This window comes from Miscanthus floridulus, chromosome 5, assembly GCF_019320115.1.
Source record: "Miscanthus floridulus cultivar M001 chromosome 5, ASM1932011v1, whole genome shotgun sequence".
Lineage (NCBI taxonomy): Eukaryota > Viridiplantae > Streptophyta > Magnoliopsida > Poales > Poaceae > Miscanthus > Miscanthus floridulus.
The window spans coordinates 12,502,447-12,527,628 of record NC_089584.1 but is presented as its reverse complement, the minus strand read 5'-3'; the positions used below and the strand labels follow the sequence as shown (position 1 = coordinate 12,527,628).

Genomic DNA, 25,182 nt, shown 5'->3' with positions numbered 1-25,182 from the left:
CCTGGCATCTTGAGCTTGAGGTAGGTATAGTTGGGGACTACCATGAACTTGGCGTAGCACGGCCACCCTAGGATGGCGTGGTAGGCTCCCCCAAACCTAACTACCTCAAAGGTAAGGACTTCCTTGCGGTAGTTGGAGGGGGTGCCGAAGCAGATGGGAAGGTCGATGCGCCCGATGGGTTACGTGCGCTTCCCTGGCACGATGCTGTGGAAGGGGGCGATGTCACCTTGGAGCCTCGACCGGTCGATCTCTAAAAGCTCTAGGGTATTGACGTAGAGGATGTTGAGGCCGCTGCCTCCGTCCATCAACACCTTGGAGAGTCAGGTGTTGCCGATGATCGGGTCGATAACCAGTGGGTACTGCCCGGGATTTAGAACATGGTCAGGGTGGTCATCTCGATCGAAGGTGATTGCCTCCCGAGACCAGTCGAGGTACTAGGGGGTGGCCACCTTGATCGAGAAGACTTCTCGGCGTTCCCTCTTGCGCTACCGCGCCGTAAGGCACACCGAGGGTCCACCGAAGATCATGAAGGCGTTGCGTACCTCGGGGAACCCGTCGTCCTTGTCCTCGTCCTGGTCGCCGGTGCCCTTCTGCTTGGTGTCGTCGTCGGGGAGCCCAAGCCTGGCATAGTAACATCGCAGCATGGAGCAATCCTCGAGGGTGTGCTTGACCGGGCCTTGGTGGTAAGGGCGGGGTTTCTTGAGCATATCGTTAAAAGGCCTAGGGCCTCTGGGGCCTCGGGGATTCTTGCATTCTGTGGCCCTAACCAGATCGGCCTCCAGGACCTCTTGCTTCCCCAGGCACCCCTTTTTCTTTCTCTTGGGGAGATGGGAGGCCGAGGCCTCGGGGGCCTCGTCCCTCCGCTTTCTCTTGGTGTCGCTATCGGGGAAGATGGCTCCGACAGCCTCCTCACCTGAGGCGAAGTTGGTGGCAATGTTGAGGAGTGTAGCAGCGGAGCGTGGTACGTTCTGACCTAACTCTCGAACTAGGTCTTGGCAGGTGGTGCCGGAGAGGAAAGCCTAGACGATCTCTGAGTCGCCGACGCTGGGCAACTCGGTGCATTGTTTGGAGAAGCGTCGAATGAAGTCTCGAAGAGACTCGTCCGGCTTCTAGCGACAGCTTTTAAGGTCCCAAGAGTTCCCAGGGCGCACGTATGTGCCTTGGAAGTTTCCGACAAAGATCCTAACCAAGTCGCGCTAGTCGTGGATTTGTGAGGGAGGAAGGTGCTCGAGCCAGGCTCGTGCTGAGTCTGACAAGAGCAGGGGGAGGTTGCGGATGATGAGCAGGTCATTGTCCGCGCCACCTAGCTAGCAGGCTAGGCGGTAATCGGTAAGCTAGAGTTTGAGGTTGGTCTCGCCGCTATATTTTGCGAGATTGGCTGGTTGCCAAAATCGGGCCAGGAAAAGGGCAGCGCAGATGGCCCTGCTAAAGACCCGAGGGCCTGGCGGTTCAGGAGAAGGACTATGGTCCTCCTCACTATTGTAGCAACTGCCTCGGTGTGGGTGGTAGCCCCGAGCGGGCCCCTCGTTGTCATGGCGTCGTCGCTTGCTGACCACCTTATGGTCCCCCTACGCCTCGCGTTGATTACCGAGGCGGTCCAGAAGCATGGGGACCCTATGGGCTATCGGCGCTTGAGCAGGCTCAGAACAAGCTGGGGCTTACCTGTCCTGCTGAGGCGGTGTCACGGGTAGGTTCGAGATGCCCCTGTGTCATCGGGAGGCGGAACTCTCGGCCTGCTGAACCGCGGCAGTCTCTAGGAGATCCCGGAGCTTGCTGCGGACCCGCCGCCCCTCCATGGTAGAAGGCTTGGGCATTGCGTGGACCAGCATTGCCACAGCCACGATGTTCTGGCTAGCGCGATTGAAGACTGGGGGTTGCTCACTCCCTTCGTCGTCATGGATGCGGTGATGCACATCGTGGGCCCTCCGTCGGGCTCCTCCGCCTTCGCTGCGACCTCGCTGTTCCTATTCGAGAGAGTCTTGAAGCTACTGTAGAAGAAGTTGGTCCTGTTCGACCTTAGCCTGGAGCTCATGGAGTTGTTCCAGGTCTAGGCGTTGAGGTCGCGCAAGGGCGGGGATCTCGTTTAGTGCGGCCAGTAGGACAATGTGTGGAGGTATGGCGGCGCCCATACCTGGGCGAAGCGGGGAACGGCTACCTACCCCCTCATCCTCTTCACCCGCCCTCGGCATCCCGAGCCCGATGTGAAGACATTCGCGAGTGGGGTCGTAGGTACCCTCATCGTCGGAGTCGGAGTAGCCGAAGTAGTAGTCGCTTGCGGCCAAGAACTGGCGCATAGCCCTAGGGTCATGGAGTCTAGAGAAATCCACTCCGGGCCATGCCTCGTCCTCCTCCGAGGAGTCGGCGTGGGTGCTCAGGTCAAGAGCGAAGCGCTGGTGATGTTCTGAGGGATCCTCGTGAGCGGCAGTGTAAGCATAGGCGTAAGAGGTGGCGGCATTTCTCAACCCAAAAGGGTATGAGGATGGTGCCGTTGCCAGACTTTGCTCCGCTAGGATCGGCTCCTCAGGGAGTGGTGGAGCGGAGCTTGATGACTGGGCATCGCCGTGTGCCACCGGCAATTTTCCTTTGTCTAAGCTGAGGCTAGATAGGTCCCCAACTAGGGACCCTATGCTAACAGCTGGTCGTAGGATATCGGCGGGGAGTGGCGTGCTATCTTGAATTCGCGTAGCGTCGAGGTGGTCTTGCTCGCGTCGTGCCTAGCGAGCGCGGTGGGAGCGGCCGCCCGGGCGCCGCCTACGCCTAGGCTGCCGGTGCGTGACTTCATCGTTGGTTGGTGGGGCTCGAGGAGTGAGGAGTACCATGTCGTACTTATGCCCTAGAGACATGAACTCTAGGCTCCCAAACCAAACCACTGTACCGAGACGCAATGGTCATACGGGGTCTGCCATCCGGAACCTGCTGGGGTGACGAAACTGACATGCAGAGGCCCCTACCTGGCGCGCCAACTGTCGGTGTTTTGGACCGGGGGGTCCTCAACTGACTAGTGAATTTGAATTGCGTGCCCCTAATCCCGGATGGTGATACAAAGAGACACAAGGTTTATACTGGTTTAAGCAATCGATGCCCTATGTCCAGTCTGAGAGATCGATCTTGTATTCCTTGCACCGAAGTGCTTGTAGTAGGGTGTTACAAGCTAGGTAAGAGAGGGAGCTAGTCTTAGGTCTCGGCGAGGTGTCGTGTGGGCTGCTTGAGACGTTGCTCTTAGGCGGCTAGGAAGTGTGTGTGTTACAGGGTGTTATTCTCCTCCCGTCCCCCTCTAAGTGGCCCAAGTCCTCTCATTTTATAGTCGAAGGGAGGACAAGGGCAGTACATGTGCTAACTATACGGCGTCGTGCCAACAGGGGCGGCATGTCCGAGCCCTGTGACCTGTTCCTGTGGCAGTGTGGTCGTCGGAGTGGTCCGTCCTTGGAGTACTAGGGCGGCGTGCCAGTCCCATCCGATCCTATGCGTCGTGGGGGCCCCGGGACTGCCTCGGAGCTGGTGCGGCGGTGGACGTGTAAGCCGTTGTGGACGGACTGTGCGCGAGGCCGAGGCTTGGTCGGTGCTGAGGCTGCACCGCAGTGGGGGGTCTCGGCGGGCACAAACCCCGAGATAGACGAGACCTTGGTGCACAGTGTCGAGGCCCGAGTGGACGGCTGATCTGGTGCGCCGGCTTGGAGGCGGTGATGACCCAGGCCAAGTTGTCCGTGCGATGTTGTTTTCGAGGCGGGGATCACGGGACACAGTGTAGTGTGGGCGCTGATCGTGGGCACAACATCAGAACACAGTGGCTGATAATCCCCGCCGTGCCCTGTCCCAGCCGGTATGGCGCTGATACGACCTCAGGTCCCGTTGGCCATTCCGTGGCGTCGAGCCATCGTCCGACTGAGATTGCGGGAGTGGTTGAAGTATTAATGAGACATGACGCGCTGTCGGGAGGGTCGGTCGAGGCGGGGGGCGATGGGCTGTGGACGAACCGGCCTCGAGCGACACGGAGAATGAGGCCTCGCGCGAGATGGAGATCGGACTCCTTGCCGAGGCCTTCTGCGAGAGGCCTCGCGCGATACGGAGAATGCACCCCCTGCCGAGGCCTTCCGTGGAGAGCCTCGCGCGAGGCGGAGATCGTGTTCCCTGCCGAGGCCTCCCGTGGGGAGCCTCGCGTGAGGCGGAGATTGCGTCAGGATGTCGAGACCTCCTGCGTGAGGCTCGAGGCGAGGCGGAGGGCCTGGTGGGCTCGGACGTGGCGGGTGAGGGACCCACGGCTTACCTTCTAGCTTTATTTTTTATGGGACTTTAGCGACCCCTTTAATGTTCGCTCGGGGTACCCCGTTCTAAGGTACCCGACACTACCAAACGAGACATATAATTAACATTTGCGGTTATCTGAAGTCAGATATTTCAAAGTTTGACCACTACCTTTTATTATAATATATACCCCTCCATTTTTTGACTAAAATTATAGAAAAATCATTAATATTTATGACACCAAATTAGCACCATTATATATATAAATATATCATAAAATAATATTTTTATAATATGCTTCTTTGATGTTATAGACGTTATTCTTCCTTTCTATAAAATTAGTTAAACTTAGATAATTTGACTTTCAATGGTTTATTTTAGGATGGATGAAGTATTTATAAATGTAATAAATACATATTGTCACGGATCTAATTTTTCAAGGCATATTTACAGGCCTAAGATTAATGTCTTCTAAAAGTTTAGAATGATTCACCTAGCCTCAGACGACCAAACACAAGCGAGAATGTCTTATTTAGACGATCTGAGATTTTTTTTTTCTTGGTTCGCTATACAAATTTAACCTAATCCATATATTTCTTTTATCCAAAACATTTTACATTGCAATACTGACGCAAACCGGTAGCTTGAGATACCGGATCGATCAAGCCACTAGTATAACTTATCATGTGCTCTAAACTATGCTATAAAATATATAAATAAATAATTAATAAAGAGCATGGTATGTTGTTTAGCACTGAAGTATGCCTCTACCCTTCCCATCCGGCATCCGGCGCTGATGCCGAAAATTAAGTTAAAAATTGGCCACCTAATAATAAAAAGAAGGATTAATGAAAATAAGTTAAAAAATTGGGTTACCTAATTAAAGGGTGTTTGGTTGCCTTTTCTAAATTTTAGTCGTTGTCCCATCGAATATTTGGACACATGTATGGAGTATTAAATATAGACTAATTACGAAACTAATTGCATAGTTTGCGACTAATGTTTGAAACGAATATTTTAAGCCTAATTAGTCCATGATTTGGCAATGTTTGCTACAGTAAACATATGCTAATGACAAATTAATTAGGCTTAAAAATTCATCTCGTAGAGTACTGACGTATTATGTAATTTATTTTTTTTATTAGTATACAAACATCCTATACAATATCCTTTCGACACGCCTCCTAAAACCGCACCTCACAAAGGATTAACGAACGAGGACACAGTCACGCGCGACCAAACCAGCCGCGCACGCAAGCAAAAGCAAAGAAACAAACAAAACCCATGCCCGGAAAAGAAAGAGAGGATCATCAAAAGGACAGGCCACAAAATATCCTCAAAGCCTCCCGAAAAAATTCATCCCACCGCGACCGCGACAGCGACGACGACGGCGACGAGCACGGGGCCCCTCCACCGCCTCCGCCTCGCCGCGTGCGGCCTCCGCGCCGCCCCGACGTCGTCCCCTCCGCCCTTCCCCTCGGCCCCCGACGCGGCGCCGCCCGCCCTCCCCCGCCGCCGCCGCGGCGGGCTCGGCCTCCTCTGGAAGCTCCCCTCATCCCGCGCGCCGTCCCGCCCGGCCCCGATGGACGCGGCGCCGCCTCCGCAGCCCCATCCGCAGCGCGCCCCGTCACCGCCGCCGCCGCCCCAGCCGCCCGCGCCGTCCAGGAGGTACGGCGTGCACTTCTCGGCGTCCAGCTTCATCCAGGCGCCGCTCACCGCGCTGCTTGAGTACTCCGGCATCCTCCGTCCCGATCCCGGTGGCGGAACCCAACAGCCGGGGACCGGGGCTGGTCCGGGTGAGGTGTCGATCCGGATTGTGGCGCCCGGCGAGGCGGGGACGTCCTCCGAGAGGGCCGAGGAGGCGATCCTCGAGGAGGAGGAAGCGGATGGACACGCAACGAGGACGCAACCGGAGGAACCGACACCTGCGGTTGGCGGCGGGGAGGGCGGCAGGGAATCCTCGTCGTCGTACCAGCGGTACGACATACAGCAGGTGGCCAGGTGGGTGGAGCAGATACTGCCCTTCTCACTGCTGCTGCTCGTCGTCTTCATCCGACAACATTTGCAAGGTGCTTCTCACTTACTTGTCAACAGAGCGCAAATTATGTACATGACAACTTGATCCTTAGAAAATAGGATCACACTATTTGCGAATTGAAGTAATGTGGATGTGTGGGGAATGTTGGCTAAATTTGTTTTGGGTTGTTTTGCACAGGTTTCTTTGTGACCATTTGGATTGCTGCAGTGATGTTCAAGTCCAATGATATCCTGCGTAAGCAGACTGCTCTGAAGGTTGGTGATTGTTTTGTTGAACTTCTGGTGTAATTCTAGATTTGTGTCTCGAGAGCAATGAGATTAAAAAAAATCGTTTTGCTATGTGCCATTATTTTCCTGGGTGTTAATTGCCATTAAATAATTCTGGTTTCACTGAATGCCAGTTCTTTGTCTAGAGTTGTTTTTGCTCATCTAATGAATGTTTTCAAGTGTTCTAAACATGGAAATGTTTTAGTCAACAAATATGGTGAACATTTAACTATTTGGTAACATAACCATCATATGGATAGATTTTATGGATTTCCTGCACATGAAGGCATTATAATTCTGTGCATGCGTATAAGCAATCACCAAGGCTATGCTGTCCTTTCATTTGTTTGGAGTGTGCTATTGTCTAAGGATTAATTAGGTGGATTTCTAGGATGATTTAACCTTTGTTCCACACTCAACAAGTGTGAAGCATGATGTGTGTGTATGTATACAGAAACAGGATTAACCTTTCTATTGCTGCAGTAATTGATTAATTCTGGTATTGATTGGGAGTCCTGTTTCCATAGCGAATTTCTGATACCTTAAATCTTCAAACTTAGTTGCTTTCAATAATTTTATGCATTTTTTCTCTGTTACTGACAATATAGTGCTTACAAATTATCCTTGTACCATATTGACTAATTTGATTTTTTTTTGTTTCCCTTTCATGCAGAGGGAGAGAAAAATTCCGGTTCTTGTCGGGATTACAATATTATTTGTTGTTCATGTATCTGGATTTTATTGGTGTTACAAGAATGGGGACCTTATAAGACCTCTCATGATGCTTCCTCCAAAAGAAATACCACCATTTTGGCATGCAATATTCATCATCTTGGTGAATGGTATGGTGCTTTTACATATTTACATTTTGGCCCTATTCGCTTTGCTGAAAAGCCATGGCTGAAAGTACTGTTCGCTGATTTGTTGTGAGAGAAAAACACTGTTCGTTCGCTGAAATAGTACGGCTCATAAGACAAGCGAACATGGTTTGTCTCTAGAATGGTTGCAAAGTGATAGTGCTGGCATCAGTTGAAGTCATATACTGCCTGAACAAATTAAGTATCTGGAGCTGGAATATCCAATTTGTCAATTAGGCTTAGGTGTTCGCTTTGGCTTTACTTGACGTTTGCATATGTACTTGCCTTCTACAAATAGTTAGGTTGCTCCTAGGTTGTAAGTGGGTAACCTGTCACATATATTTCAACATCGCGTTCGTTTTATATTTGTTCAACCATCAATACTGTGTTACTGTCGTAATGGCGATGCTTTCTTGTATAATCTTTGGTCACATGTGTCCCTTAATCTTCTGCAGATACAATGGTGCGCCAAACTGCTATGGTTATCAAATGTTTGCTGCTGATGTACTATAAGAACGGTAGAGGTCGTAGCTATCGCAGGCAGGTAAGCCATCTACGTTTGTTATCCTACATTTTCTGTGATACATTTTGGTGATTTTCCTTGGTAGCTCATGGTTTGTTTTGGTTACTTCTGCATAACTGTAGACGGGTGAAGCTATAACCAATTTTTTCTGCTGTTCAGGGTCAAATGTTGACGATTGTGGAATATTTTCTACTTTTGTACCGTGCATTATTGCCTACACCTGTGTGGTACCGTTTTTTTCCTGAACAAGGAGTATGGAAGCCTATTTTCATCTCTAACCACTGGCTTGTATCTCACTTTCAAGTTGACATCAGTTGTGGAAAAGGTGCTATACATTTCACTTATCTAATTGCTGAACTGATACCTAGCCAATCTGACACATATTGTACCTTTGTCAGGTTCAATCATTTTTGACGGCATTGAGAGCATTATCTCATAAAGACTTCCATTATGGTTCATATGCAACAAGTGAGCAGGTAGCTAATATGTTCTTCACTTCTTCCATGTCTGGAAACATAAAGTGATGAAAAGTTCTGAGATATGCATTCGATCTTTCAACACCCATCTTTGTGTTCTTTGTTCAGGTGGTTGCTGCTGGAGATTCGTGTGCGATATGCCAAGAAAAGATGCATGTTCCCATCCTTTTGCGCTGCAAACACATCTTTTGTGAAGATTGTGTATCCGAATGGTAATTCACGTACCCATTCCCCCATTGTATACCATGCGACCTTTCCTTTGCACTATTTTCACACATCTTTCAGTGATTTCATTACCTATCTCAGCTTTCTTGGCCTTGTTTGGACCATGGCAGGTTTGAGAGGGAGCGAACGTGCCCGCTGTGCAGGGCCTTGGTGAAGCCAGCAGACCTCCGGTCGTTCAGTGACGGTTCAACAAGCCTCTTCTTCCAGCTATTCTAATCTAAGAGAGCCAAAAGAGCGGCAAGTTGGAGCGCTCCACTCTATTATGCAGATGTTAGGGGTGTGTGGGTGTGCGTGTGTTGCTGCTGGCAGCGCCTGCGAGCAGTGCGGCCCTGATGTGGTGCTGGGAGAGTGTACACCAAGCTGAAGCTGAAGGCGTACATGGTTGTGTATTGTGACTGCATATTTCCATCCCCCTGTATAGGCTCTCGCGGGATGCTTGAGCGCCTGAGGATTTACCTGACCATATATACGGTACAAATTACTACATAAATAGAAATGGTGAGTATATACAACGGATTCGAATGTGTCGTTAAATCCTTATGGTCCTTGATAATGCTGTGCTCACTTCAAGCTGGAAAATAAAATCACCAAATACTTTATTGTTTATGCTGTGCTCTTCAAGCTGGGAAATCCATATGATCCTTGTGTTATGCTGTGCTCTTCAAGCTGGGAAATGAAATGATCTAGTACTTCATTAGAATGCGTCATGCCGGGCACCATACTATTTTCACTCTCAAATGGTGCTCGGCAACTCCTGTTAGCGGTTGCTGCGTAACGTGCCTGCTGCCCTGCTCCGGTGAGCTATTTTCGCAGCAAAGACTCAAAATGTTTGCACTGAGACAGAGGCCCGTGTAAGGAATGAAAGGAGCAAGTAAAATAATGTTCGGGAGTAGAGTAATGCCGTAAACTAGCGTCGAATCCTCGGGAACTCAGGACATTCTCGACGGCGACAGACGATGGCCATGCACGCGGCAGTGGCACTCAGGCCTTATTTAGATTGCAAGTTTTTTCACTCTTTTTCCATCGCATCAAATCTTTGATATATAGATAAAAAAAATAACTAATTACACAGTTTGATTATAAATTACGAGACGAATCTTTTAAGTCTAGTTAGACCATGATTGACAATAATTATCAAATACAAACAAAAGTGCTACAGTGTCAAATACTGATTACTAACCCCAATCTAATTAAGGCCTAACAATAATATCCGGGGGGACCGGGGGACCAAGTACCTGGGACCCTAGCCCCTAGCCATCCCAAGATTCAGATCGCGCCCCGTACCGTGCCGGTGCCGGCCATTGCAGACGTTACTGGATTGCTTCGCCTATGCTGCAGTGAACGAAACAGCGTCATCCCGCGGTTGACAACATCACAGGTCCCGCGAACCCCGTAATGACGCTCTAGTGATGGGATTAGCACGGTCTGAACGGAGCGGGGGTTAATTGCGGCGCACGCATCCGGCGGAGGTGAGCGCTTCCCGAGCCCCGACTCCTCCTCCTTCGTACCTCCCCCTCCCCTCCCACTCTGCCCTTCCCCCGTCCGCCCGCCCGCCCGTCGCTTGCCCCACTCCATTGCTTCCGTGGCGCGCACGCGTGCTCGCCTCGCCTCGCCTGGACCCGTCCCCGCCGCCCTTCCGCGTCGCGGCGCAAGAGGTAACGCTCGCGTCCCATTCTTCCGTTGTTGGGGGCAATCGCGATGCGCGCTCCTAGCGCGGCGGTCGATTACCCCGGTTCCGCCCAGATCCGCCGCGGCTGCAATTCTGTTCCCTTGTCGCGAGATCCGTCCGAGCCGGGATGGGATATGATTTCCGTTTCCGCTCGCTGGTGAGGAAGGGAGCTTCCCCCGATGGATCATGGATGTGCCCTCCGTCCGTTCCGAATCCAATTGCCCCACCCGGTTTCTGGTGGTTTTCGTTTGCCGTGCGGCGGCGTGTCTATTAGCGTTAGCTTGTCGTTTCCAACCTCTTTGGGGGCATCATCCTGAACCCCAGTGGGCAAGGCCGTAATGACGCCTCGCCTCGCCTTTGGTTACAAACCTCCAGCTATGTATTATGCCTTTTTCCTGCGCTACTGACAAATTGAGTGCTATGCAGTATGCCTTTTCCTGTGCTACTGACAAATTGAGTGCTAAAACAATTAGAGGGTGTTTGGTTTGTGGAACGAAGTGGTCCATCATCATGTTACTCTCTAGTTTTTTGTTTGGTTTGTGGAATAGAATGAGTTGATCTATCACCACCTCATTCCTCACAAGCTAATAATTAATACTAGTATGAGGAATGAGGTCATTCCAAAATTTGGGGAATGGAGTCATGATACATCACCTAGGTAGAATTGGTTGATTCCCCAAACCAAACACTCCATTATAGATATAAGCTCCGGCGATCTTTCCCCAAACCAAACACTCCACTCCATTATATAAGCTATAAGCTCCGGCAATCCATAACCTGATGCTTCTTTACTTGTTTAGCAGATTACACTTCATCCAAGGTTTTCTCTTCTTTGGCTGCTATTGATGCTTTCTACTTGCTGCAGGACACCCTGAATTTCGTCAGTGGCGACCGCTTTTGCCCTTTGTGATAGCTGAATCTTTGTGGTTCAAAGGCGATTGATTTGTGTTCACTGGCGGCTAATGAGCTCCCAGGTCTCCACATCACGGGGTCTTCACCCCTCGGGCAAGCTTGGAACATTTGAGTCGCCCCATGCCTGGCCGCTGCCAGCGCCTACGGCCCATCCTGAAGCGGGCCGCGGTGATGACCAGGAGGTCAGGCTGTTCTCGGTTGCCTGGAACCAGGATTGTGGATGCTTCGCTGCTGGTACCAGCAACGGGTTCAGGATCTTTAACTGCGAGCCTTTCAAGGAGACTTTCAGGAGGGACCTTAAGAGCGGCGGGTTCGGGATTGTCGAGATGCTGTTCCGTTGCAACATCCTTGCTCTTGTTGGTGGTGGCTCCAATGTGCAGTACCCGCCGAACAAGGTGATGATCTGGGACGATCACCAGAGCCGTTGCATTGGAGAGTTCGCCTTCCGCTCTGATGTCCGGGCTGTAAAATTGGCAAAGGACTACATTGTGATTGTCCTCGAGCGCAAGATATTCGTCTACAACTTCACCGATTTGAAGCTGCTCTACCAGATTGACACCCTGTCAAATCCCAAGGGACTTTGCTGCCTCTCTCATCATTCCAATACTTCAGTGTTGGCTTGCCCTGGGGTGCACCAGGGGCATGTTCGCGTGGAGCATTTCGGGCTGAAGATGGCGAAGACAATCCCAGCTCATGATTCACACATCTCTTGCATGTCACTGACAATGGATGGTCTTCTACTGGCAACTGCAAGCACGAAGGGCACTTTGATCAGAATATTCAACACAATGGATGGCACTCGCCTACAAGAGGTGAGCATAATTTCTATTGCTCTCCAGAATTGTATCTATGGCGATCCTTTTCTTTTGTTGCATTGCATGACACCCTCCTTTGTGAATAAAAAGCATGGTCTTCTTCTTTGTTCTGTTGCCTCTTCGGTTACGATGTCATAATAATTCATAAATAATTAAATATTAGGATGTATGCATAATGATCTAAAATCTAAATGACACGTAGGTACGCAGAGGGCTTGACAAAGCAGAAATATATAGCATTGCGTTGTCACCCAACGTGCAGTGGTTGGCAGTGTCCAGCGACAAAGGGACTGTTCATATTTTCTCCCTGAGAGTCAGAGTTGCTGGGGAGGATGCAAGCAATGAGCAACGCGCTCTTGAACGAATGGATCACCAGAACTCTTCCAGTTCTATTGATCCTCTTATTCAGGCAAACACTGGATCCAATGCGAGTTCATCACTGTCTTTTATGAGAGGTACACATGCTACTCCGGTTTGCACCCATTCTTGTTTGATCTGTTTTGCATCTCACTACTGGAAGTCGTGCCATTAAACTTACTATTGTTGTGAAGTTAATTAGATGAGATGTATATCAGTGCGATACCTATGGAATTGTCTATCTGTAAGTTATTTTGAACCTAATTGATGGCTATTTTCTTCACTTCCAGTCACAAGGATCTTAGATGATTTATTTTGGTTTCATTGTCCATTGGCGCCATGCATTCTCATGATCTTCTAGACTTCTGACCTGAGTACCTGACTAGATGCAATTGTTTTCTTCCTGGTATTGGGGTCAGTTTTATGGAGTTCAGTTCATATGTTGATTGTTTGTGATATCATTGCAATGACCTCAACATTTCCCTCTGATATTGTTTAGTCACATTATGGAACTGGCAGGCATGCGCTCATGGGAGCATACGCTCTCTTGCCTGCTTTCTCAATTATTGAAACATAAAGTTTGTTTGCTAGCATATGGCTTGAGGTGATCCACTCATCCAGTAAAAGAGCCATTCTGAACTCCCAAGTTAGCTAACAGAAGACCACTGGCTCGAAATTTTTCTATCTCCTGGAAGTGTACAAGTACTAAGCAATTAACTGAGTAGTGTGCAAGTATTTAGGATTCACGCAAAACATAAAATCATGCAACCTCCTATTCTGCTATTTTAGCATGAAAAAATTAAGCAAGCTACAAGCTACAAGCTGAAGGGCGGGCCTGGTGCAAGCGGTAGAGTCTTACCGCCTGTGACCGGAAGGTCCCGGGTTCGAGTCGCGGTCTCCTCGCATTGCACAGGCGAGGGTAAGGCTTGCCACTGACACCCTTCCCCAGACCCCGCACAGAGCAGGAGCTCTCTGCACTGGGTACGCCCGTTCTACAAGCTACAAGCTATTTTCTAGCAGCTAAACTCGTATATAACCATACATCTTGTTAAACATAATGAATTATTTGCATGTTAGCCAAATCCTTCCATCTCATTTTATAATATTTAGAGAGTATTGGGCTGGGTTTCTCAAGGAATGCAAGTTACTAAGTTCTCTCTGCTGATTTTTCTTCAGGGATCCTGCCGAAGTATTTCAGTTCAGAGTGGTCATTTGCTCAGTTCCATTTACCAGAAGTCACTCGTTACATAGTAGCCTTTGGTGCCCAGAATACTGTGATGATGGTTGGCCTGGATGGCAGGTACTTACCTTAGCAAATTAAATTTTATAATTTCAAGGTTTTACTTTCAGCAAATTTGGAATATCTACATTTTTAGTGCTGGTTGTGAGCAAATATTGCCCCCCCCCCCCCCCCCCCCCCCCCCCCCCACCTGAGTTCGTTCTTGCAAACTGAACCATAAATGAAATATAAACTGTGGTGCCTTCTCTGCTTTGGATCAAGATATTATTGGCCTTGTCACCCTCATTATTGCATGTCCTGTTTGAGCCACTGGGGTCATACTGGAGCCCTTCAGCCTGTTTGGCTAGGGCTGAAACGACCGTATATGATCGTGGATTATTACTGCTGGCTGGTTTGGTGTGAGAGAAAAATACTGTTCTGGTTGGAAATTTACGATCGTTTACGACCAAGCGAACATGCCGCTTGTTATTCATCGAATCGATCCTTTGGGCCACCGATGTTCATTGAACAAGTGTATTTATTGAGTCATGTGGTAGTTGCATTTCAGAATGCCACAGCAATAGCCTGTTATTTATAGCTATGAAAAATACATTAGCCAGTGGAAAGTCATGCCTAGAACAGTTTCATGTTGATTCTTGGGACAGTTGATTTTGCAGATTGATTCTTGGAATAGTTTCAGTTAGTTGTAGGGTTGATTTGGCAGATTCTGTTCCTATCTAGCGAGTGCCACCATCTCCCAAGCATCACTTGTTTCAATAATCAAGTTTCTATCTCCAGCTTCTACAGGTGCAGCTTTGACCAAGTGAATGGAGGGCAGATGTTGCAGAAGGAATATTTCCGGTTTCTGAAGTCCGACAGCCCATCTTTCAGGACCGCAGCCGCTTGACCTGCATGATGATCATCCCACCTTGTAAATACCGAAGGTTGTGCCCGGTCCATTGTACATATCATCTTCTCGCCGGCTAAGTTATAGGCAGCCGGAATAAGGAGAGCTGGCTGTTGGATCGCAACCTACAGGATTTCAACGTTCAGATTTCTGAAGCGGTTGGTGTCCCATCCAAATTGCAAGCATTATTTGCCGTTTCTCTTCTTCAAATGAGAACACCCATTGGTACATATAACATAAAAGTTCAATAACGAATTTGACCATGTGGCATTGTGCGTCAGCGAGTCCGTGTAACAAACCTCAGACTTGTTCTTGCCTTTGGCTTATTGTTGATCTTGATGACTGTTACGTGCTACCGTAGTGTGGAAGTGCAATCAGGTTCTGCATGTTCTGAGTTTGCGTTGCTGGTAGGTATATGATTAACATGCGCCATCTGTTTGTTTGATTGTTTAACTAGTGAAGGGCACGCTCCTTCGCTCGCGAGGGCAAAGCTTTATGATCAGAAGACCTGGTCATTTACATAGCATAGGCAAACTATGACTGAAGAGTAAATGTTCAAACGTGTAATACGGGGATGGAACTGAAATGTTGACGGATTTAGTATATATCAGGAAGAAGTATTGGATCCTTTATTCATCTCTGCCTGTGTAGTGACAACAAACTACTGTAATGAAGAAAAGTGAACTGATTTACATAGAAGAATCTCCAGAATGGTAGACAAAATCCGTTTCATACATAAGAGCCACAGAATATGTCCAGGTAGCTACATATGCATGTCTCACTTCCATTTATGATTATGGAGATCGTGGTAGTCTCCTCTTCTTCAGCATCTATGTACTCTATATATCCCTTTTGAGAGCAGTTCATGCTAACCTTCATCAGGACTGTCCTGGATAAGTGGAGAAAAGGATAGAAGAAGCTAACGAGGGAAATTAAGCACATGTAAATCTAAGTGGGAACCAGCAGATGTCGATCAAAGTGAGACCCTTTGTTGTTAGACTCCGATATGTTCCTTCTTAAAAAGGATTATTACCTCAATCAGTTATATGTGTGTGTATATTAGTCAAACTTGTATATATGACTGGGTAATAAAAAGCGGTAGATTTGTTTAAAAGAACTTTTGTATAAAATCAGTTTCGTCTGTGACTAATGTAATTTGCCTTTGAATATGCAATTAGAATGTATACCATGGAACGAACCTGTCTTCTTAATAACGTAAGAGTCTTAACCAACAGGTCAAGAAAAAGAAGGCATGTAACCTGAAATAGCACACACAAGAGCAAAAAATAAGCATAGACAAGGCATGAATGGACTAACCAAATGTTGGAGGAATCAGGTGCAAAGGACCCACCCAGACCTCAATCTCGGATGTTTAAGACTTGCATACAGCATAGGAAAAAAATAGCTAATTGGGCATCAGAAAAGAATGAGCACTGGCAACAGATTACAGCAAAAGGAAGGCTATCATGATAGCTGTGTTGTATATGGGCATATGGAAATGTAATAACTATTGATTCAGACAGCAACGGGATGTTACTCAGAAATAGAAATATCTGTGAATCCTAATAGTAATTTTTTCAGGTACCAACTGGATGCTACTCAGTAATGGTAATAGTCGTCAATCCTATTGGGTCCCCTACTGTTTTGTGTGTGTGTGTGTGTGCGCGGGGGGGGGGGGGGGGGGGGGGGGGGGGAGGAAAATGACCTGACCATAATCAATCAATGCAGTGCTTTCATCCATTTTGTAAGGCATTGTCTTAGAGAATATCTTCGTTGCAGATATCTTCTTGGTTCGAGTCTACAAACAGTTGTAGGTACAACCTCTGAGCTACAGGAGCATGTACAGCATCATATCAGAATGTTACTTAGAATTATGGGGAAATATGAACCGTAAATATCCATGCCTTTTATAGACCACATATTTATACTATATTACTTGAAATATATAGTACACAGAAAATAACAAAAGAAAGTAAATTTGGATAAATCAAAGGTACTGAATGTATAGCAAGCAATGAATTAACGACAGTGCATGATCCAAATGTAGAAGAACCATCTGTTACCTTCAGGGGATGTGCCATGAGGATCGATGCGTAAGCATGGCAATGAGTTGGGTTCTAATATGTTTGCTTCATTGGTGGAGCATTAGGTCTGTATACAGTATCGATGGAAAACTAATAAAGCATGCAGAAATGCTGCACCGGACTCGCCTCAAAACTGATAGCCGTTGCTGTTAGCCCTCGCTTTTCTCAGCCGCCGCACATGAGTGCATGACCATACAAAATTGATAAATAGTAGGAGTATCAGCAGCCTGGCCCACATGAGTGAACTTGCATAATATAAAACCTGATCATATAAGCTATTAAGGGGCCTCGTCTTTACTCATAATCCTATATATAATGTATTTAAGGAATTTTCAGCCTCTGTTAGAACACATAAGATGTTCGAACCAGCATTTGGGGATGTAAGAAAGGTTCAGTTTTGTGATATAACCAGAAAAAACAGTTAACCATCTATGCAGGCATAACATTTTGCTTGTGATGCAACCGGATTCAAGTGTATGTGATTTTGCACGTATTCAGGAACTCAAAAGAAGTTTGTATGGAATGAATGTACACGTTAATTAACAATGTATCATCCAAATGACTCCCTAAGCAGTAATCAGAGCAAAGGTTCTCTTCCTGTCTAAATTGCCCTTCTTGTTCGTTGATAGAAAAAGGTTAATAATATTTGAAACTCTAATGTGCGTTACGTACCTGCTACAATGGTAGACCATGATTAAAAAAATGTGCATGTATGTTTTTTTTATAATTCCATATTAACCATGCATATGTGCGCATAGATATAGGATTATGAAGACCAATAATGTATGGATCAAAAAATTATAGGCGTGGCATAGATCAAAGGAAGAAGAATTCTGTATATCACTACTACAAGATGGACTTGTTGTCCCGGGCGGTAACGGCCTTTAGTCCCGGTTACCGCGCCGGGACAACGATACCGGGACTGAAGGTGGTACCAGGTGGAACCTTCAGTTCCGGGTCATCGAGCCGGGACTAAAGAGGGACCTTTAGTCCCGGTTGGTATTACCAACCGGGACTAAAGGCCCTCCAGCCGAGCAAACGTGGCCTCACCCTTTAGTCCCGGTTGGTAACCCCAACCGGGACTAAAGGTTCCTTTTCTTTTTCTTTTTTTTGTTTAATTTGTTTTCAGTTCAGTTACACATATTTGTTTAATATATAATATATTTTTATGTACGTATTCTACGCTACTAATATAAATACACGCACGCATATAATTACATCTAATTCTCATCTTAAGCATTATTATATTCGAATAAAGTATGAAACTATATATATTATAGATATATATATGTATATATACAACACTTTCATAATCTTGTTCTCGAAAATAACGATATCAATAAACATTTAATTTACATCATTAGTTCCTTAGGATCAAAGTAGAACTCGCCGTTGGGATTTAGCACTTTTTCTAGAAGATATCTTGTTATTAACTCTTGAACTGCTTTCATATGGTCTTTTTGCATGACTCTTCGTTTCAACCATTCAGTCTTGCATTTGAAATAAAAGAAAAAGTATTAATATATATATATATATTCATTTAAAAATAAATAAAAATTTAATATATACATACTCTGAGGACATCTTCAAGAGTTCTTCCTATGCGTGCAGTGATAAATTCACAAACATAGTATCCACACAAGTTATTACTTGGTTCCTGCCGCAAACACCACTGTACGAGAAGAAGATTATTCTCATCATCTCACACGTAAATTGAAGTACGATATAGTAATTAAACACGTGGGGAAGTATATATAGTACAACTTACTGGTATTTCAACTACATTAAGTGGTGCCTTGCAATCCTTGCGGTGTTGCCGAATAAACTCTTTCCAAACCCTGTGTGACCAATAATGTACGATCGTTAATAAATTATGGCAAAGTCTATTCAATAATAGTTGTGCACGAGAGATCGAAATTACCCCTGGATAATTTCTATCATATCTTGGTATAGTGCTCGCTCTTTTCTCAATGAGTCCAAGATTACTAACTGACTTGAGTTTAACTCAATGACAATGAGTATCCAGTGAAACCTGTATTGGTTTATACACACACGTACATGCATATAAGTTGTATTGATATTACATAAAATATGTAGACTACATAATTATTATTAACACTTACTCAAAGTTGTATGGAAAAAGTATTGTTGTCTTGTCGTGCTGCTTCACGAAGAACTTCATGATATTCGTCTGTGCTTGAGATACCCAGTGCTCCTTGAAAATAATATCGGTTTTGAATACGATATAAGGATCAATGAAGCCAACACTGGTGTCTTGTATTCTTTGGAGCTCTGACATCTGGAATCTGTATATAAATATAAGTTACATGTGAGGATAATTATATACACGTACGCATATTAAATAAAAGTAAGAATTACTTACAAACAAAAGGAGCTAATGATTGATTTGTCCAGAGCGTCCAAGTGGTATAGTTGATGCAATTCTTCGAAACTAATATGTAAGATGTCATCACCACGGAAGTAATGATGGTCTCTAAATCTGACAAAGATCCACTGCTCACCCCTGCCACACGCCTGCATGTACCACTTGTTGAGTAAGTACATTTACGTACCCAATTCATTCAGAGCCGCAGGGTTGTACAGACTTTTGCCAAATTTATAAGTCTTCCAGGTATCAACTTCTAGGTTCTGGATTGGAGCTTTGCCCGTCACTTGATCCAAGGTTAAACCAGTTTGTTCAAAAAAAGCATTAAGGTCTTGAACCGACACTTCTCTAGAGTTGTCTGGTCGATAGACTTCTATGTTGGAACCATATTCATTAGAAACAACAAGATTTTGCATTGGTTGCTTCTGTTGTCTGAGCTGTGGGACATCCTTCCCTGATGCTCTTTTTCTTTTCTTATGTGCATCATGTGACTTCACGAGGGAGCGGTCATAGTCTGATAGTGGCAGAGGCTTACGAACTTCAAGCATCTTTTTCTTGTGAGCTTCGACCTTCTGCCTCAGCTGATCTCGTGGTATGTAAAAGTACGACTTCTCCTTAAGCTTCGCTTGTCTCTGCTTTTGGATATCTATAAAAAAATCTTTCACTTTTTTGTCTTCTTCAGCTGCTATTTACTCATCAGTCTTTTCAGGAAGTATTTCTTGAGAAATAACTCTTTTTTTGTCGTCTTTGCCGCCAGGACCTTAGACGTCTTTGTAGTGCGTCGCTGTGGAGGGGGTGGGGGCGGTGTTGGAGACCGGCGTGGAGGCGATGAGGCCGGTGTTGGAGTCCGGCGTGGAGGCGTTGGAGATCGTTGTGGAGGTGGTGGAGTCGGTGTAGGAGTTAGAGATCGTTGTGGAGGCGATGGGGCCGGTGTAGGAGTTGGAGATCACCGTAGGGATGAAGTCATCTCGCTCCCCGCGACGCTGTGATGAGATGGGGAATGAATGATTGGGCTAGGCTGGGGGGAGACCCTGCTACAAAAACAAGTTGTGGATCAATTATTTTTGAAGCCAATATAAAATTAATGGAAAATAATATTACACAACATAGATGATACACACACGGTTGATTAATTAACTAAGCCTGGCTACAACCTAAGCAATCCCAACTATCATTAAACAAACTAAAACTACAATGCACTTCAGTAATATAATTATTTCATGACCGTACGCAGCTAGAACAGACAAATCATTCTTCTGTTGAATATCAATAAGCTTCTCCTGCTGGCTCACTGCCTCATCATCAGCAGCCGCTACCTCAAGCGCACCCGAATTCTGCACGTATGTAGCATAATCTTCCTCCCAGTACCAACCATCGCATCCATTGCCCTCCCACTGAAATTAAAGCCAAAAAATATTTAGTAAAAAATATTCAAGAAAAGCAGGTCAATTAGCCATAATAATCAAATGCGTAAGAAACTCACATCGCGATCTGGACACTTGTAGAAACCACGATCCTTGTTGGGTCCCTGTCTCTTGACTCGGTACTCCATCACAATCTTCTATTTACACTTGCCACAGATAATGAGAGAGAATTCTGGCCTCAGTCGTTTCACAACCGAACGAGAGGCCGAGGATCCGGTACCAGTTGTCATCTACTTTCTATACTTATTTTTGCAAACTAGTGTAAATTTCATATTTTCTAAAATAATATATTTAAACAAAACTAAAATTATTTATTTATCTAACTAAACCATAAAATATGTACTATATATAATAGTAAAATACCAAACTATCAAGTGATTTTACTATTGTAAATCATCATGTGATTTTGAGCTAAAAATGACATAGAAATCACATAGCTCAAAAACATGTTTCAATAAATAACCATCCGTACTAGTTGACCTTACTTACGTGATCATCTCGACGAGCATTTCTCCACCGGACGGCACCGTACTTGACTAAGGAAGAGCTCCGATTCTACGAGGAAGGCAATACGGTCTTCCACGACTGTTGTCGCTCTCCCTCGTAGAATCAAAGCTCCTCCTTGACGTCCGTTACCGCTCGGCAGAGAACATGCTCGCCGAAATGAACACGGTCCACAAGTTCAACTAGTACGGATTTTCTATAATTTTCTAACTATTTTCTAAGTTTTTCATTTCATGGAAAATTTAATTCTAAAAAATAAAAGACATGATTTCTAAGTATTTCATTTCATGGAAAAAATAATTCTAAGTGACCTGCTCGATATCGGCGAGCTCGTGGGCGTTTAGGTTGCCGAGGATAGTAACATTTGTAGATGACATTTGTAGGTCTGAAATTATCAAATATCCATCAAATTATAGCTCAAAAACATGTTTCAATAAATAACCATCCGTACTAGTTGATCTTGCTTACGTGATCATCTCGGCGAGCATTTCTCCACCGGACGGCACCGTACTTGGCTAAGGAAGAGCTCCGATTCTACGAGAAAGGGAACATGGTCTTCTACGACCGTTGCCGCTCTCCCTCGTAGAATCAAAGCTCCTCCTTGACGTCCGTTACCGCTCGGCAGAGAACATGCTCACCGAGCTGAACACGGTCCGCAAGTTCAACTAGTACGGATTTTCTACAATTTTCTAACTATTTTCTAAGTTTTTTATTTCATGGAAAAATTAATTCTAAGATCACGTAAGCCACCGGGGACGAGGATGGCGCGTGCTCCAGCGAGGACGAGCGAGGCGTGATTTTGATGAACTAATTTAACTTTTGTTTATCCAAACATATATGCAAATTATCATGTGATTTTGAGCTAAAAATGACATATAAAATTATAATAAAGTCCAACATATAAAGTTACATATGCATCTACATCGCAAAATGAGATAAGCTACTGATAAAATATAAGAGGATTAAGTTTGTTACCTCCAAAATCGAAGAGCAATACCAATGGAGGGGGAGAGAGCAAGAACAACAGCAAGCTGAAGAACAGAGGCAGTGAGTTTGAATGGAATGGCTCGGGCTCGAGGAGGAAGAAATGAGCCGGTGTATTGGCCGGGATAATTAGTCCCGGTTAGGGGGTAAAACCGGGACTAAAGATTAATATTTATTCCTGAGGCATCACCCAAACCGGGACTAAAATCTTTAGTCCTGGCTGGTATTACCAACCGGGGCTAAAGGAAGGTAAACCTTTAGTCCCGGTTGGTAATACCAGCCGAGACTAAAGATCCCTGCTCCGCGGACGACCGTTGGGCAGGGACCTTATACCAACCGGGACTAAAGGGTCATTTAGTCCCGAGGGCAAAAAAATGCCGAGGCTAATGCTAAATTAGGACATCGTTCTAAAGTCTATTCTCTAGTAGTGTATAAAACCAACTAAAGATTTAAAAACAACATTTGGTTACTGAATGGCATCCATCATGAAAAGCAGCAAATATCAAGTTGTATAGCTACTGCTAGTTGAAGCCTGTGGTCGAAAATATCATGTATTTCCTGTAGGAGGGAGTGACAATAATTAAGCGTTTGTGGTAAACAGTGATCACGAGAAGGATACAGCGCTTGATAGGAGCTAAAAATTAGGAATTTGAATATGGCACTGGATAAAAATCCAGATATGCAGCTAAAAATTAGGAATTTGAATATGGCACTGGAAGAGGACAAGAGGTACATAGCTTGTGGTAAGAGATCATTGTAGTTTTTTAAGGCAGCAGGAAAAAATAATGATATGGCTGCTGAAATCCTGATTAGCAAACCATCGAACCATGAAATTAATGATGCTCAGATTATTACCTTGTCGCAGCCAGCCTTGAAGCTGAAATAGGATTGATCTGTTTTTTCAGCATGCACTGTCTGATCATGAACCCAATAAAACACCGTGTTTCTGAAGATTAGCTATCTGAAAAAATAATAACTGCAGTGCCTCATCATAGCAGAAGAAGTGGGCTTCAGCTGTGTCCTCCGCTGCGGTAAAAGAGAGCTTGTATCTGTGCAGATGTTGACAAGCAGCAACAGATAAGAGTTAAAAGGTGGTAACATTGGTTATTCAGCTCTATGTGCATAAGAGTTCAAACACGCAAAGCAGTACCTAGTTCTTAGTCATTTCCAACCACATTTGCTGCAGATGAATGGAGTGGAATCATCAGTTGTTTTTTTGCTGCATTTTTCGCACCCGATGTACCACCAGTTGTTATCCTGTGGAAATGTGCGTGATTGAGACAGTGCACTTGCAGCCTTGTTCCTGTAGATAAGAGACATCTTAGATGAATTTGTTCCTGTAGAGAACAGGCATTTAAATATTGGTAATGTATAGATGAATGAACTAATAGCGCAGGCGTGCATTTGCAATCCAAAACTGCGAAGTTCTTTATTTGTCTGTTGCGAATATGAAAATAAATAAGAATGGAAAGAGAATGGTAACACCGAGTTTTAAGGGAAGAAACGATGTAGCTATTCAATGTTCCATGTGTTGTTGAGAATGTTGCCGTTGTCGTCCTTTAGCTGGTAGACGCTCAGCTGGATCACCTCGGTCATCGTGTAGAGTCCTTTCCATGGTGGAGAGAGTTTATGTTTCTTTTTGGTTGACTAGGTCCTTCGAAGTACGAGGTCACCGACCTTGAGGATCCTCCCCCTTATTTTTCTTTCATGGTACCTGCAGAGAGTTTGTTAGTAACGAGCGGAGCGGATGACGGTCGTCTCACAGGCCTCCTCGAGTAGGTCGACCACATCCTGCTGAGCCTCCGCGGCTCGGCCTTGGTTGAAGGCATTTACTCTTGGGGCGTCGTGATCGAGGTCGGAGGGCAACACTGCTTCGGCTCCGTATGCGAGGAAGAAAGGGGTGAACCCTGTGGACGGGTTTGGCGTCATTCTTAGGCTCCAGAGGATCACTGGAACTTCTACAACCCATCGCCCAACATACTTCTTGAGTCGGTCGAAGATGTGGGGCTTGAGTCCTTGGAGGACCATACCATTGGCCCGCTCGACCTGACCGTTGGTACACGGGTGCCCGACCGAGGCCCAACCGATCTTGATGCGTATCTGTCACAGAAGTCTAAGAACTTCTTCTCGGTGAAGTTTGTTCCGTGGTCGGTGATGATACAGCTTGGAACACCAAACCGATAGATGATATTGAGGCAGAACTTGACCGCCTCTTCTGAGCCGATATTGGTGATGGGCTTCACCTCTATCCACTTGGTGAATTTGTCCACCGCTACGAGCAGATGAGTGAAGCCACCCGGGGCCTTTTTGAGGGGTCCGACCATGTCGAGGCCCTAGACCACGAATGGCCAGGTGATAGGGATGGTCTAAAGCTCCTGTGTCGACAGATGAGTTTGCCGAGCATAGAACTGGCATCCTTCACACCTGCGGACAACCTCCTCTACATCTCGCAGAGCTGTGGGCTAGTAAAAATCTTGGCAAAAGGCTTTCCCAACCAGCGACCTCGATGCCGCGTGATGTTCGTAGATTCCGGCATGGACCTCGAGGAGGAGCTGTTTCCCTTGGTCGGTCAGGATGCACTTCATATGTACTCCCAACGGACTTAGCTTGTAAAGTTCGTCACCGATGACGACGAACGTCTTGATGCGTCGATTGATTCATCGTGCTTCAGTCCTTTCTGGTGGGAGAACCTCCTCGAGGAGGTAGGCGAGTAGTGGTGTTCTCCAGTCAAGCCTGATCGAGTGCCACCACGGTGATGTTGGTGGACGACGTTGTCATGGAGGCACCAAGGTCTGAGCCCCTGAGCACTTGGTCGGGGTCAGGGCATGTCGGGAGGTCGGAGCCCCTGAGTGCCTAATTGGTGTTGGAGTGTGTCTAGATCGGATCCTCCAGAACGTCGACAGGTGGCTCATGGTGATCGTTGATGAAGACCCCATCTGGAGATGGAACCCGCCTGGTAGCCAATTTTGTGAGGAAATCGATAGCATCATGGTCCTTTTGGGGGACATGATGCAGTTCGATCCCTCGGAACTTGTCCTCGAGCTTACGCACCTCCTGGTAGTATGCTGCCATGAGAGGGCTCTTGCAGGAGGACTCCTTTATGACTTTGTCGACGACCAACTCTGAGTCGCCGCGGACGTACAACCACGTAGCGCCGAGCTCAACGACGATGTGCAGTCCGTTGATGAGGGCCTCATACTCCGCAGCGTTGTTTGAGGCCAAAAAATGAAGACGGATCACATAGCGAAGCCTGCTCCCATCCGGGGAGATCAGAACCACTCTAGCCCCCGAACT

At 46.2% G+C, this 25,182-nt stretch overlaps 1 pseudogene; it reads left to right on the top strand.

The window, feature by feature from the left end:
- The first annotated feature begins 5,506 nt into the window (after window positions 1-5,506).
- On the top strand, window positions 5,507-14,861 carry LOC136449524 (uncharacterized; annotated as a pseudogene).
- Window positions 14,862-25,182: the final 10,321 nt, after the last annotated feature.